Here is a 13,536-nt window from a genome sequence, read left to right on the forward strand (position 1 = left end):
CTTTTGGTGAATGGTCTGGCCTCAGTCTTTCTAGCTGTGTGGCCTAGGGCACATCATGGCCTTCTCTCCTCTGGTCCTATCTCCTCATCCATAAAATGTCAATAGTGCACTCACTCAGAGTCCTTCAGTTCTGATGATTCTGTAGGTTGTGGGTAAAATCCTAGCTTCAGATCCATACATGAGGAAAGACTGACTCCAGCCTTCTAGATGCCTTTGCAGAATTCAGCTCAGCAAATGGTGAGTAAGGACTTGTCAAGTACCATCCCAGCACTTAGCACTGGGGACTCAGACCTTAGAAAATGACATAGTTCTTGCCTTCAAGGAGTATATATTCTAGCAGAGGGGTAAAATATGCCCAAACACAGTGCAGCATGGAAGGCCAAGCAGATGCAAATATGGTGTGCAGTAGAGGTTAGAGGTCAAATAGAGAGGGTCAAGGGGTCATTCCAGATCAGGGCACCAGAGAAGGCTTCATGGAGCAGGTGATAGCAGAACCACTAGAGTGGCTCTGAACCCCACAAAAAGAGAGAGTAATGAGGAGGGGCCTCTCCCTCTCCTCCACCCCTATATCCAGTCTGTTGTCAAATCTCCCAAATCCACATACTCTCCCTTGATCAGGCCCTTCTCACCTCTCATTTAGACTTTTGTACTTGGTCTTTCTGACTTTGTCTCTCCCCAGTTCAGTCCAGCCCATGCCAAGTTAATATTCCTAAAACCCAGCTCAGATTGTCACTCCATCACTCAAGAAACTTCACTGACACCCTATTGCCTATTTCTTAATTTGGAAGACTAATTTTTCCATCCTTTAGTACTTACACACAGTCATAGATAGTAATAGTCTGTTGGCTGGACAAGTCATCCCAAAGGACAATGTATAAAATGAATAATCAAAAACTAATTTGTGTGGAGTTTATTGGGGGGAACATTTTTAAAGAAAGAAAAGAAGCCATCCAGAATGAATTTTAAAGCATGTCAGCTACCCATTACTCTGTTTTCAGATTCTTGGGCAGTCTATCAGTGGTGCATCTGTCAAGTAAAAACATACACCTTCTTTATAACCTGAGGGCCCCTAGTTAAAAAAGAAAAATTTACAGAATGGAAAGAAATAATATAAGAACATAGCTTAAGAAACCCACTAGAGAGCAAAGCTGTATGGGAAGGCAAACAAAGATGTTTTGCAAGTATGTACAGCTACATTTCACCACTGTTCCTCACTTCCAAGGGCCCTCCCAGCTTGGACATCTTGTGTTCTAAGGGCTCTTCCAGCTCTGACATCCTGTGTTCTAAGGGCCCTTCCAGCTCTGACACCCTGTGTTCTAAGGGACCTCCCAGCTCCGACATCCTGTGTTCGTGTTCTAAGGGCCCTCCCAGTGCCGACATCCCATGTTCTAAGGGCCCTGACACTAGATGAGAAGTGAAGGATAGAATAGCATAATGGGCAAACTCCTGTGCATGGCATTTAAAACCCTTAGTCTGACTCCTCATCTTTCCAAAGAGATTTCCATTACACCCCTTCTCACAATCTACACTTCAGTCAAACTGACCCATATGCTGTTTCTTGTACAAAAACATCCCATCTCCCATCTCCAAGTCTTTGCCCAGGTTGTTCTTCATGCCTGGAATTCATTCCCACCTCACTGTTGCTTTTTACAATCCCTAGCTTCCTTCAAGGTTCATCCTAAGTCTTCCATTCTGAGATCCTCTATCCATTTGTATTTATCAGATTTTGTATTTACTTTTCTGGGTTGGGAAGCTGTTTTCCCCACATTGGAATGTAAATTCTGTAAAAGCAGGGAATGTTTTTAGTTTTGTCTTTGAATCTACAGTGCCTGCAATAGGATAGGTGCTTAATGAAAGCTTGGTAAATGAATGAAGATGAAATCTGACAGGGAAAAAATGTAAAGTCTTACATTTGGATTAAAAAATCCCCAACTTTGGGGACAGAGACAAGATGGTGGAGAAAAGGCAGGGACTTGCCTGAACTCTTCCCAGAACCCCTCCAAACAACTTTAAATAATGCCTCAAAACAAATTCTGGAGCAGTAGAACCCACAAAAAAACAGGATGGAACAGTTTTCTAGCCCAAGACAACTTTGAAGGTTGGCAAGAAAAGTCTGTTGCACTGGAGTGAGAGTGGAACTCAGTCCAGTGCAGGCCTTGCCCCAGAAAGCCAACAGTAGGACTTGGGGGCAACTGAATTGGGAGGTTTCCAGACCTCTCAGCCCACAGATGGTAAGGGGGTCAGACAGCAGTTCAAAAGGAAATTACAGAAGTTCCTTGGCTGGCACCAGGGGCAGGACACTGTTGCATTGCCCACATTTGGATCTGGGTCACAATCTTGGATCTCAGTTCCAGGGCAAGAGGGAACATTAGCATGTCAGAATTCATGGCGGCAGAGGAGCTGAGTCCCTGCAGTCACAGTTCCGGGGCAGAAAAGAGTACTTGTGATCACTCACATACCAGAGCACAGGCCAAGGGAGTGGTAAACACACCTCTCCCTAGATCCTACCACCTTGGAAGAACCAAAAACTTACAGGTCCCTTGAATTGTCTCTGAAAATAACTGCACAAAAAAACCTGAAGCTTGGGACAATGCCCCCTCCACTCCAAAAGCAGAGTCCACGTTAGCATAGATTTAAAAGTCAAGAAAAAGGCTGGAAAAATGAGAAAACAGCAGAAAAAGATCCTAAATGTAGAAAATTACTATTGTGACAAAAAAGATCAAAACAGAAACTCAGAAGAAGACAACCAAGTCAAAATCTTATATCCAAAGAAATATCATACACACACACACACTCGTATGCATATATATATATCAAATATATATCAAAGGAAAATACGAGTTGGTCTCAGGTCATAGAAAAGCTCAGAGGATTTTAAAAATCAAATAAGTGAGGTAGAGGAAAAATTGGTAAGAAAAATGAGAGTGATGCAAGAAAATCATAATAAAGTGTCAACAGCTTGGTAAAGGAAGCACACACACACACACACACACACACACACACACACTTTAAAAAACAGAATAGGCCAAATGGTAAAAGAGGCACAAAAATCCAATGAGGAGAAGGATGCTTTGAAAAGCAGAATTGGCCAAATGGACAAAGATATACAAAAATTCACTGAAGGAAAGAACTCCTTAAAAAGTAGAATTGGACAAGTGGAAAAGGAAGTGCAAAAGCAAACTGAAGAAACTATTTCCTTATAAATTAGAATTGGGCAAATGGAAGCTAATGACTCCATGAGACATTAAAAATCAATTAAACAAAATCAAAAGAATGAAAAAATAGAAGAAAATGTGAAATATGTCATTGGAAAAACAACTGATCTGGAAAATAGATCCAGGAGAGATAATTTTAAAAGTATTGGACTCCCTGAAAAGAGCATAGACATAGTCTTTCAGGAAATTATCAAGGAAAACTGCACTAATATTCTAGAACCAGAGGGTAAAATAGAAATGGAAAGAATCCACCAATCACCTCCTGAAAGAGATCCCAAAATGAAAACTCCCAGAAATATTGTAGTCAAATCACACAGCTCCCAGATCAAGAAAGAAATATTACAAGAGCTGGAAAAAAACAATTCAAGTATCATGGAGCCACAATCAGGATAATACAAAAGTTAGCAGTTTCGACAATAAAAGATTATAGGACTTGGAATATGATATTCCAGAGGGCAAAAAGAGCTGGAATTACAACCAAGAATCACCTACTAGCAAAACTGAGTACAGTTATCCCTTCCACATTGTGGAGGTTAGGGACATGGTGCTCCCACAATTTGGAAAATCTGTGTAAAAATTTTTGGCCTCTGTTCATTCTCCCTTCATACTTCATACATTTGAATTGTTGTGGTATTAAAACATAAAATATGTTGATATTGCACAATACTATACACATATTTTATATATTTCTGAGTTTCTAAACTTTTTCTGTGTCATCTGCTGGTCTTCACATGTTGTCTGCAGCCCATGTAAAACTCCAAAAAAATTCCCATTTAATTTTTTATGCAAATCAACAATATTTCAAAACCTCAATAAAGAAAGTAAAAATGTACAAGGGATAATGTATAATCCTCTGGGGGAAGATGGATATTTAGTGAAACAGAGCACTTTCAAGCATTCCTGATGAAAAGATCAGAGCTGAATAAAAAATTTGACTTTCAAATACAAGCCCAAGAGAAGCATAAGGAGGTAAACAGGAAAGAGAAATCATAAGGGATTCAATAAAGTTAAATTATTTACATTCCTACATAAGAAAATGATACTTGCAACTCCTAAAAACTTTATCATTATTAGGGTAGTTATAAGGAGTATACATAGATAGATGGCATGGGTGTGAGTTGAATATGATGGGATAATTATCATAAAAAATAGAGGAAAGAGAAAGAGGAATGCACTGGGAGAAGAGGAAAGGGAGAGATAGAATGGGGGAAATTGTTTCATATAAAAGAGGTGAGAAAAAGCTTTTATAGTGGAGGGAAAGATGGGGGCACACATGAACTTTACTCAACAGAAATGGCTTAAGGTGAAAGAAGACAGAGTAGGATAAATTGGTTGAAAATAAGATGGAGGGAAATACAAAGTAATCAAAACTGAAAAAATTTAAAGCAAGTTTCTCTGATAAAGACATAATTTCTCAAATATATAAAGAACTGAATCAAATTTATAGAAATAAGAGCCATTGCCCAATTAATAAATGGTCAGAGGATGTAAACAGGCAGTTTTCAGACAAAATAATCCAAGTTATCTGCAGTCACAAAAAAAATGCTCTAAATCACTCTTGATTAGAGAAATGCAAATTAAAACAGCTCTGAGTTACCACCCCATACCTATGAGATTGGCTAATATGACAGAAAAGGAAAATGACAAATGTTTGTGAAATTATATTCAACTAATTCAACTATATTCAATTAATTCAACTATTCTGTAGAACAATTTGGAACTATGCCCAAAGGGCTATAAAACTGTCTGTAACTTTTTACCCAGAAATACCACTACTAGGTCTGTATCCCAACCAGGAGGAGGAGAAAGAGAAGGAGGAGAAGGAGAAGAAGAAGAAGAAGAAGAAGAAGAAGAAGAAGAAGAAGAAGAAGAAGAAGAAAAGGAGGAGAAGAAGAAAAGGACCTATAAGTACAAAAATATTTCTAGCAGCTCCTTTTGTGATGGCAAAGAATTGCAAACCAAGGAGAGTGCCATTAACTGGGGAATGGCTGAACAAGTTGTTGCATATGACTGTGATAGAAAACTATTATGCTATAAGAAATGATGAGCAGGATGCTCTCAGAAAAACTTGGGAAGACTAACATGAACTGATGCAAAGCAAAATGAGCAGAAACAGGAGAACCCTACACTGTAATAGGAACATGGTACAATGATCAGTTGTGGATGAATTAACTATTCTCAGCAATGGGATAATCCAAGACAATTCTGAAGGACTTATGATGAAAAAGGCTATCCAACTCTCTCTAGAGGTGATGGAGTCTAAATACAGGTTGAAGCATACTTTTTTCTACTTTCTTTATTTTTCTTAGTATCTTTGTCTGTGTTTTCTTTTACAACGTGACTAACATGGAAATATTTTGAATGACTGCATAGGTATAATTAATATCAAATTGCTTGCCTTCTCAATGAGGGGAAGACAGGAGAGAGAGAATTTGGAACTCAAGAAACAAATTTAAATTTGTTTTTATATGTAATTGTGGGAAAATAAAAATATTAAATTAAAATAAAAATATTAAATTTAATAATATAATATTATATTATAAACTGTATAATTATATATTTTATAATATATTATAAATAATATATAACATATTTCATTATAATATATAACATTTTATTATATATAATATATTATATAATGATATGTTATAGTAATAGAAACATTAAATTAAAAATAAAATACTAAGTTAAAAAACCCCAACTTCCCAAGGGCAAGATGGGTGAAATATAACCATTGAGCAGTTGACCTGAAAAAGATATAAGAGTCTTAGTGGTCTGCAAGCTTAATATGAGTCAACATGTCAAATGGCAACCCAAAAAGTAAATGGGATCTTGGGCTGCAAATAGAGGCTATGTCCATCAGTGAGGAGATAATATTCCCATCATACTCTGCACATATCAGACCACTCCAGAAGTTTGAGTCTCCAGTCCAGATGTCATGTTTCAGGGAGGTCCTTGACAGACCAGAACGTATCCAAAGGAGGGTGACCAGGATGGTGAAGGGACTCCAGGTCACTCCATAGAAGGATCCATTGAAGGAACTGATAAGTTTCTGGCTTGAAGGAGGGAAATCTGGCAAGGGCAGTGATGCCTGTTCTCAACTGTTGAAGAGCTTTCACCTGGAAGAGTACAATGAGACCTGTTCTCCTTTCCCCAGAAGGCAGAACCAGAAGCAGCAAAGTGGAAATTGCAGAGGGTAAGAGTTAGGCTTTTTGTAGAGAAAATGAGCACCAGTCATTGAGTGAAAATGAGCCAACCACTCCAGCCCAAGTTCCAAGGAGGAGGGCGTCCTGAGCCCAGGAAGAAGGGCAACCACAGAGCCGCTAGATGTCCTAGCAGAGGACCCAGAAACGTCCATCTCCAGGATGGGCTCTGAATTCAAACCCTGGGAGAGTTCAACAACCAACAGACTACAAACAGAAGAAAGAAAAAGGAAGGAAGGAAGGAAGGAAGGAAGGAAGGAAGGAAGGAAGGAAGGAAGGAAGGAAGGAAGGAAGGAAGGAAGGAAGGAAGGAAGGAAGGAAGGAAAGAAGAAAAAGAAAAAAGGGAGGATGGGAGGGAGGCAGGAAGAAAAGGGCAAGTAATTAGATGATGGAGGCCAGGGAACTGTTTTTTCTTTGATTTCATTTCTTAAAATGATAAAGCAGAGGCTGAAATCTTTCAGCTCCCTTGCACATTCTTCCCCTTCATTCACATTATGTTCCAGCCAAATTGACCTGTTTGCCCTCAGACTTGGCCCTTCATCTACTACCTCCAGGCCTTTGCATAGACTGTTAACCCTTGCCTGGAACGTATACCTTTCTCTCTGCTTCTTAGAATCCCTAGTTTCCTTCAAGGCTCCCCACACATGCCACCTCATACATGAAACCCTTCCTAAATCTCTTTGTGGTTAGTATGGATAACCTCTTCCTCAAACAACCTTGTATATGTGTATCCCTTTATACATCAAATCTCTCAAGTCAAAGATAAAGTCTGAGAAGTTGGTAACTCTTTGCAGTGAATCACATTTTTGTGATTTGCACATCACGTTATAGGTGTTTAATAAATGCTGATGGGCCTGTATTGAATTGGAACTTAGGGCAGCAGTTCAAGTACCGATGCTTGTAGTAGCTTTGCCACTAATTAGATGTGTGATCTCAGGGAACTGAAACATGGCAGAAAACACTGGAGCTTAGGAGGGTATCACGTTCTACCTCAACTACTTCGTAGTCATGTGACCTTGTCACTGACCTTACTTCTCTGCACCTCAGTTTCCCCATTTGTGAAGTTCTCTATATTCTAAGGTCCCTCTAAACTCTGACATCCTCCCCTTAATGTTCTAGGACCTTCCCAGCTCTGACATTGTGGGTTCTAAGGTCCCCCTCCCACCAGACTTGACATCTTGTGTTCTAAGGTCCCTCTTACCTTTGACATTCTCTGTTCCTGAGGTCTTTGTAGCACTAAGTTCTGATTCTCTTAGGCTCTAAGGTCTCTTTCAGGTGTGCTAGTGTATAGATGTGAGTCATGTCCCATGTTTGGACCATGGACCCCCTACCCCAATCACTTTACTGTCACTATCTAGATAGCCCACTAGGGGGTGCCTCTTCTTCTCCTGTGGAGCCCCTTTCTCCCAGCTGCTCCCTGTCCTGGGACCCTTGGCTATCAATGGAGGAAGATTGGACAATTTTCCTGACTATGAAGAAGTTTTTGCGATTCATAAAGTCCCTGTATTTTATCTCATCTAAGTAGTAATAAATCCTGGTGGGACTTCCCACCCTCATCAGCTCAGAATCCATCTTCCATCACTCAGCCTGGTTCAGAGACCCCAAATGGCCCTATGTGGCCCCTACAGAGAAGAGGCTCCCCAGACCTCAGGAGATTAGTTGTATTGGGCAAAGGTTAACTAAGCCCACATCCTCAAGCGATATTTTTCCTGGGATGCCAATAGCTGCTAAGGGGTTATCCTAGACACTCAAATACCATCAAGGTATTTAGTTCTTTCCCTGCACTCTCCCCTGTCCATGCTATCTGAATTGTCTTCCCAAAGCCCATCCTGGACACATCCCTCCCATGCTCAACTACCTTCAATGGCTCCCATAGCCAAAGAATAATGTCCAAATTCCTCAGCCTGGAATTCAAGGCCTTCTGCAAAAATCCTCTAACTTCTCTCTGCGCCTACTTCTTAATCTTCAAATACCCTACACTTTGGTTCCTACATATATACCTATATATTAAAATCCTGCTTGACTCTACTCAAATGATCTCTCTTCTAGGATTCATCTCCACTCTGAGCCCTGATAAATTTTTTCCATTTTTTTTTTTTTTTGGACTTTCCCAAGATCTCATAACTGGTGTCTGAGGTTGAATATGAACTTGGGAAGAGAAGACTTTCTGATTCTAGGCCCAGCACACTCTCCGCTGCACCACCTCACTAATCCTTTATAAATTTTTTAGCATTTAAGTTCCCAAGACACAGGAGATAAAGGGCCAATCTTGGCTTCTGGTCCTGGGTTCATATCCTGCCTCTGATGGTTGCTGTCCCTCATTTTGGAAGAGGACCAAAATGACATCACCATGATAAAGTCAAGTTTCAACATGTCCTACTGTGATTGATCAGATGGATAGGAGCTTGGAATGCTCTACCACAGATTGGGTACAGATAGTCCATGGGAATAATTGGGGTGGATACTCCAAATTTGTACATCCTTTGTTTTCTTTGTGCTGTTTCAATTTTACTTTGCTCATGGAGCACAGCACGCTTTCTGATGTGGGCACACCATGCTGAGTGGTCCTGTGCTAGTGTCTCCCATGTCACACAATCAAATCCAAAGTTCTTGAGAGAGACTTTGAGAGGATCCTTGTATTGCTTCTTCTTACCATCATGTGATCACCTGCCCCATATGAGTTCTCCATAAAATAGACTTTTTGGCAAGCATACGTTTTGCATTTGGACAACATGGTCAGCCTGTCAGAGCTGCACTCTCTAGAGCATAGTCTGAATGCTTAGCAGTTCAGCTCAAGCAAGGACCTCAATGTCTGGTACCTTATCCTACCAGGTGATCCTCAGAATCTTACTAAGACAGGAAGCAATTCAGTTTCCTAGCATGATGCTGGTAGACTGTCCATATTTCACAGGCATATAATAATGATGTCAGCACAATGGCACTGTGTAGACCTTCAGTTTGGTAGTCAGTCTAATACCTCTTCTCTCCCAAACCTTTCTTCAGAGCCTCCCAAACACTGAGCTAGCTATAGCAATGTGTGTATCAACCTCATTGTCAATGTGTACATCCCTGGAAAGTACACTGCCAAGGTAAGTGAACTTATTCGCAACATTCAAAACTTTTCTATTTGTTGTAACCAATGGTTCCACATATGGATGGTATGGTGGTGGCTGATGGAGCACCTGTGTATTTTTGTGTTAATTATCAGGCCAAAATTAGCAGAGGCAGCAGAGAATTGATCCATACTTTGTTGCATTTCAGCTTCAGAGGCTGCATTGAGTGCACAGTCATCTGCAAACAGAAGATCATGCACCAACACTCCCTCCACTTTGGTCTTGGCCTGTAGCCTTTTCAAACTGAAGAACTTACCATCAGTGAGGTAGTTGACCTTGATGCTATGTTCATCATCATTGAAAGCATTTGACAACCTGGCTGAAAACATCATGCTAAAAAGCATGGGAGCAAGCACACAGCCCTGCTTCACTCCACTGGTGACTGGGAAGACACAAGAGCATTTTCCAATATCCAGAATCCAGGCAAACATGCCATCATGAAATTGACGTACAATACTGATGAACTCTGGGCAACCAAATTTTGACATGATTTTCCACAAGCCCTCATGATTAACAGTGTCAAAGGTCTTAGTCAGATCTACAAATGCTGTGTAACAGACCTCTGTTCTGCTCCTGGCATTTTTTCTGGAGTTGTCGGATAGCAAACTCCATATCGACTGTTCCTTGGCCCTTTCTGAAGCCACACTGATTCTCAAGTACATGACCATCTTCCAGGTGAAGGATGAGACTATTAAGGAGGACTCTAGCAAGAATCTTGCCAGCAATGACTAAGAGAAAGACCCCTCTGTGATTGTCACAGGACAATCTATTTCCTTTACCCTTATAGAGATGGACAATGGAAGCATTCTTGATCTCTTGGGGGATAACCTCCTCTTGCCATATAACCTGGAATATTTCAGTCAATTTTTGTATAAGCAATGGTCCCCCTACCTTGTAAATCTCAGCTAGAATAGAGTCAGCACCAGGTGCTTTGCCACATGAAAGGAGCCTAATGACCCTCAAAAACTCTTCTTCAGTTGGAAGCTCAGGTAAGGAGAGATAAATTTCAACCTGAGGTAAATGGTCAATGGCCTCAGCATTAATTGATGATGGTCTTTTGAGAACACTATGGAAGTGTTCAGCCCATCTCTCTAGGATCATGTCCTTATCACTAAGCAATGTGGCTCCATCAGCACTGAGTAGTTGTGATGTATCATAGGTTTTTGGTCCATAAATAGCTTTCAAGGAATCAAAAAAGCACTTTGGATTGCACTATCAGCATAAAACTGAATTTCATCTGCCTTCTTACTGAGGCAGGAATCCTGCATCTCTCCAAGCTTTGCTTGTACTCTACTTTTTATGGAATTAAATGCTGCCTTCTTAGAATTGGATGAACTATTCTGCTGGTAAACCCTGTGGAGTTCTCGTTTTTCATTTGGCAGCTTTTGAATTTCCCCATCACTTTCATCAAACCAGTCTTAGTGTTTACAAGTGTTCTGACCCAGATGAGCAAATGCAGTGCTGTACACCAAGTCTCTGAAAGCTGCCCACTCCTTTTCTGCTCCACTGTTTCCAACTATATGTTGGCTCAACTTTCCCTCCAAGTCAGCAACAAACTGTTCATGCTCAGAGAAGAGCTCTAATTTGTTGACATTAATTCTTCTGGTAGTCATTTTGCCTTGGGGGCAGTGCTTTTGATGAAAGTGAATATTTGGCTTGGAAAGGATAAGTCTATGATCAGTCCAGCACTCTGCACCACGCATTGCCTTTATCACTCTCACATCTTGTCTGTCTCTTCTCCTTACAATCACATAGTCTATTAGATGCCAATGTTTGCTGCAAGGGTGCAGCCATGAAGTTTTATTGCCTTTAGGTAAATGGAAGACAGTGTTGGTGATGAGAAGGTCATTGCAATGAACAAGTCTTCAGCAGTAAATGACTATTGCTGTTGATGTTTCCAACTTCATTCCTCCCTAGGACTCCCTGCTGAGTCTGGTAGTCTGAGCCTACTCTAGCATTAAAGGCACCCAGAATTATAAGACTGTCCTCTTTTGGTATATTGATGATAAGGGTCTCTAGGTCTTCATAAAATTTTTCTTTGACCTCATCATGGTTCATCATGGTGGAAACATAGGCACTGATGATGGTGGCATGGAGTTTTACTGTGAGTGGCAATCACATTGTCATGAGCCTATCATTCTCTCCTTTTGGCAGGCATACCAGTTTGCTGACTAGATTAGTTTTGATTGCAAAACCTATGCCAGCAAAACCTTCACTATGTTCACTCCAGACAAAGGTGTATCCAGCTCCGACTTCAGTAAGCTGGCCTTCATTTGCCAGCCTTGTTTCACTCAAGGCTGTTATTTGAATGTAATATCTGTTGAATTCTCTTGCAACAAGAGCAGTTCTCCTTTCAGGTCTACTGGATTTTGTGTTGTCTATAAGTGTGCGCACGTTCTACATGCCAACGGTGAGTGGAATCATCTTTGCAGATATTTTTCATACAAAAAATGTACAAAATGTACTAAAAAAATCTTCCCCTGCTTATGATACACACTAACTGAACTGGCTTGAAGGCAGGGTTGCCAGCTGTGCCCAAGTAAACCCTAATATCTCAAAAAAGAAAATCTAGTATTTTGTGTACCATTTAAAAAGTAAAATTTAGCTAATTTTTTAATTTTCTTTTTAGTTTATTTAATGAATAAAAATAATATCTTTTAAGATTGCTCATTCAATAAATGTTTCCTTTAACAATTAGTAAAGTTTCCTGGATGCACACCCTAGTAAAATGCCACATGTTTGTGACTAGCTCTGTGATCATGGGCAAGTCCCTTTACCTCATAGTGTCCCAGGCACCTCTCTGGTGTAAGTTAAAGATGGCTGATCATTTGCATCAGTCCTTACTGGTTGCTTCTTAGAAGAAATTATAACTCTGGAACAAAAAAGAGAAATACTTAAGGACCTCAAGTCCTTTTTCATACCCTATAGGAAGATAGAGGATCCCTGTACTGGTGTATGCCTACACATACCTGAGTAGATCTTTGTAGAATCTGCATCTGACAACCCCCTCCCCCTTACCCGCCACCCTGTGTATTGGGTTCATTCCAGTACCTCCTCCTTGCTATTATTTCCCTAAGGAGTCAGAATTTATTTTCCCGTGTCCTGAGGGCTCTGATTTCAAGGGTAGGGGCACTCTTCCTGGTAGCAAAGTTCCCAATCCTGTGAGTCTTTGATGGGGCTGTTGGTGGTGGTGTTTATTTTTAATTTTATTTTTCAAGTAACAGGCATTTATTTTCCCTCCCCTTTCCCCACAATATTTCAAAGAAAAGAAAACTCTCATAACAAAATTTGCCGAGCCAAACAAAACAATTCCCAAATTCAAAACTACATATCTCAATCTGCATCTCGAGTCTACTACCCTTCTGTATCAGGAGGTGGGCCTAATGTTTCATTCCAATCCTCTGGAATCATGGGTAGTCTTTTTATCACTCAGAGTTCTTAAGTCTTTCAAAGCTGTTCAACTTTAAAATGCTCCTGAAACAACAACCCTCAAGAATATTTAAGATAATTGAAAAAATAATTTAATTTTAAGAAATAAATTGTTCTCTGGTTCTGCTCACTTCCATCTGCATCAGTTCGTACAAGTCACCTCAGGTTTCTCTGAAACCCAGCCCTTCATCATTTCTTATAGCACAATCACATTTCTTTGTATTCACAGGCCATAATTTGTTTATCCACTTTCCCCAAGTGATGAGCACCCCATTATTTTGCAGTTCTTTGTCACCACAAACAGAACCACTGTAAATATATGTGTATAAATATTTGTATTTCCTTCTTTAGTTTATCTTTTTAGCAACCCTGAGAATCATAGCAAACAATTTCCTGGTTTACTGTGCCTGAGAAGGTTCCTTATCTTGGAACCCAACCTGGCCATGAGTCTCTGTACCTTTAATTCTACAGTTCTTCAGATACTAGTCACATAGCCTTGGATCTTAGGAAAGCCTGCTCAAGTTTGTGTTTTGCTATGAAGAGAGGCCTTCGGGATCCCAGGGTCATTTCCACATA

This window comes from Notamacropus eugenii, chromosome 4, assembly GCF_028372415.1.
Source record: "Notamacropus eugenii isolate mMacEug1 chromosome 4, mMacEug1.pri_v2, whole genome shotgun sequence".
NCBI lineage: Eukaryota > Metazoa > Chordata > Mammalia > Diprotodontia > Macropodidae > Notamacropus > Notamacropus eugenii.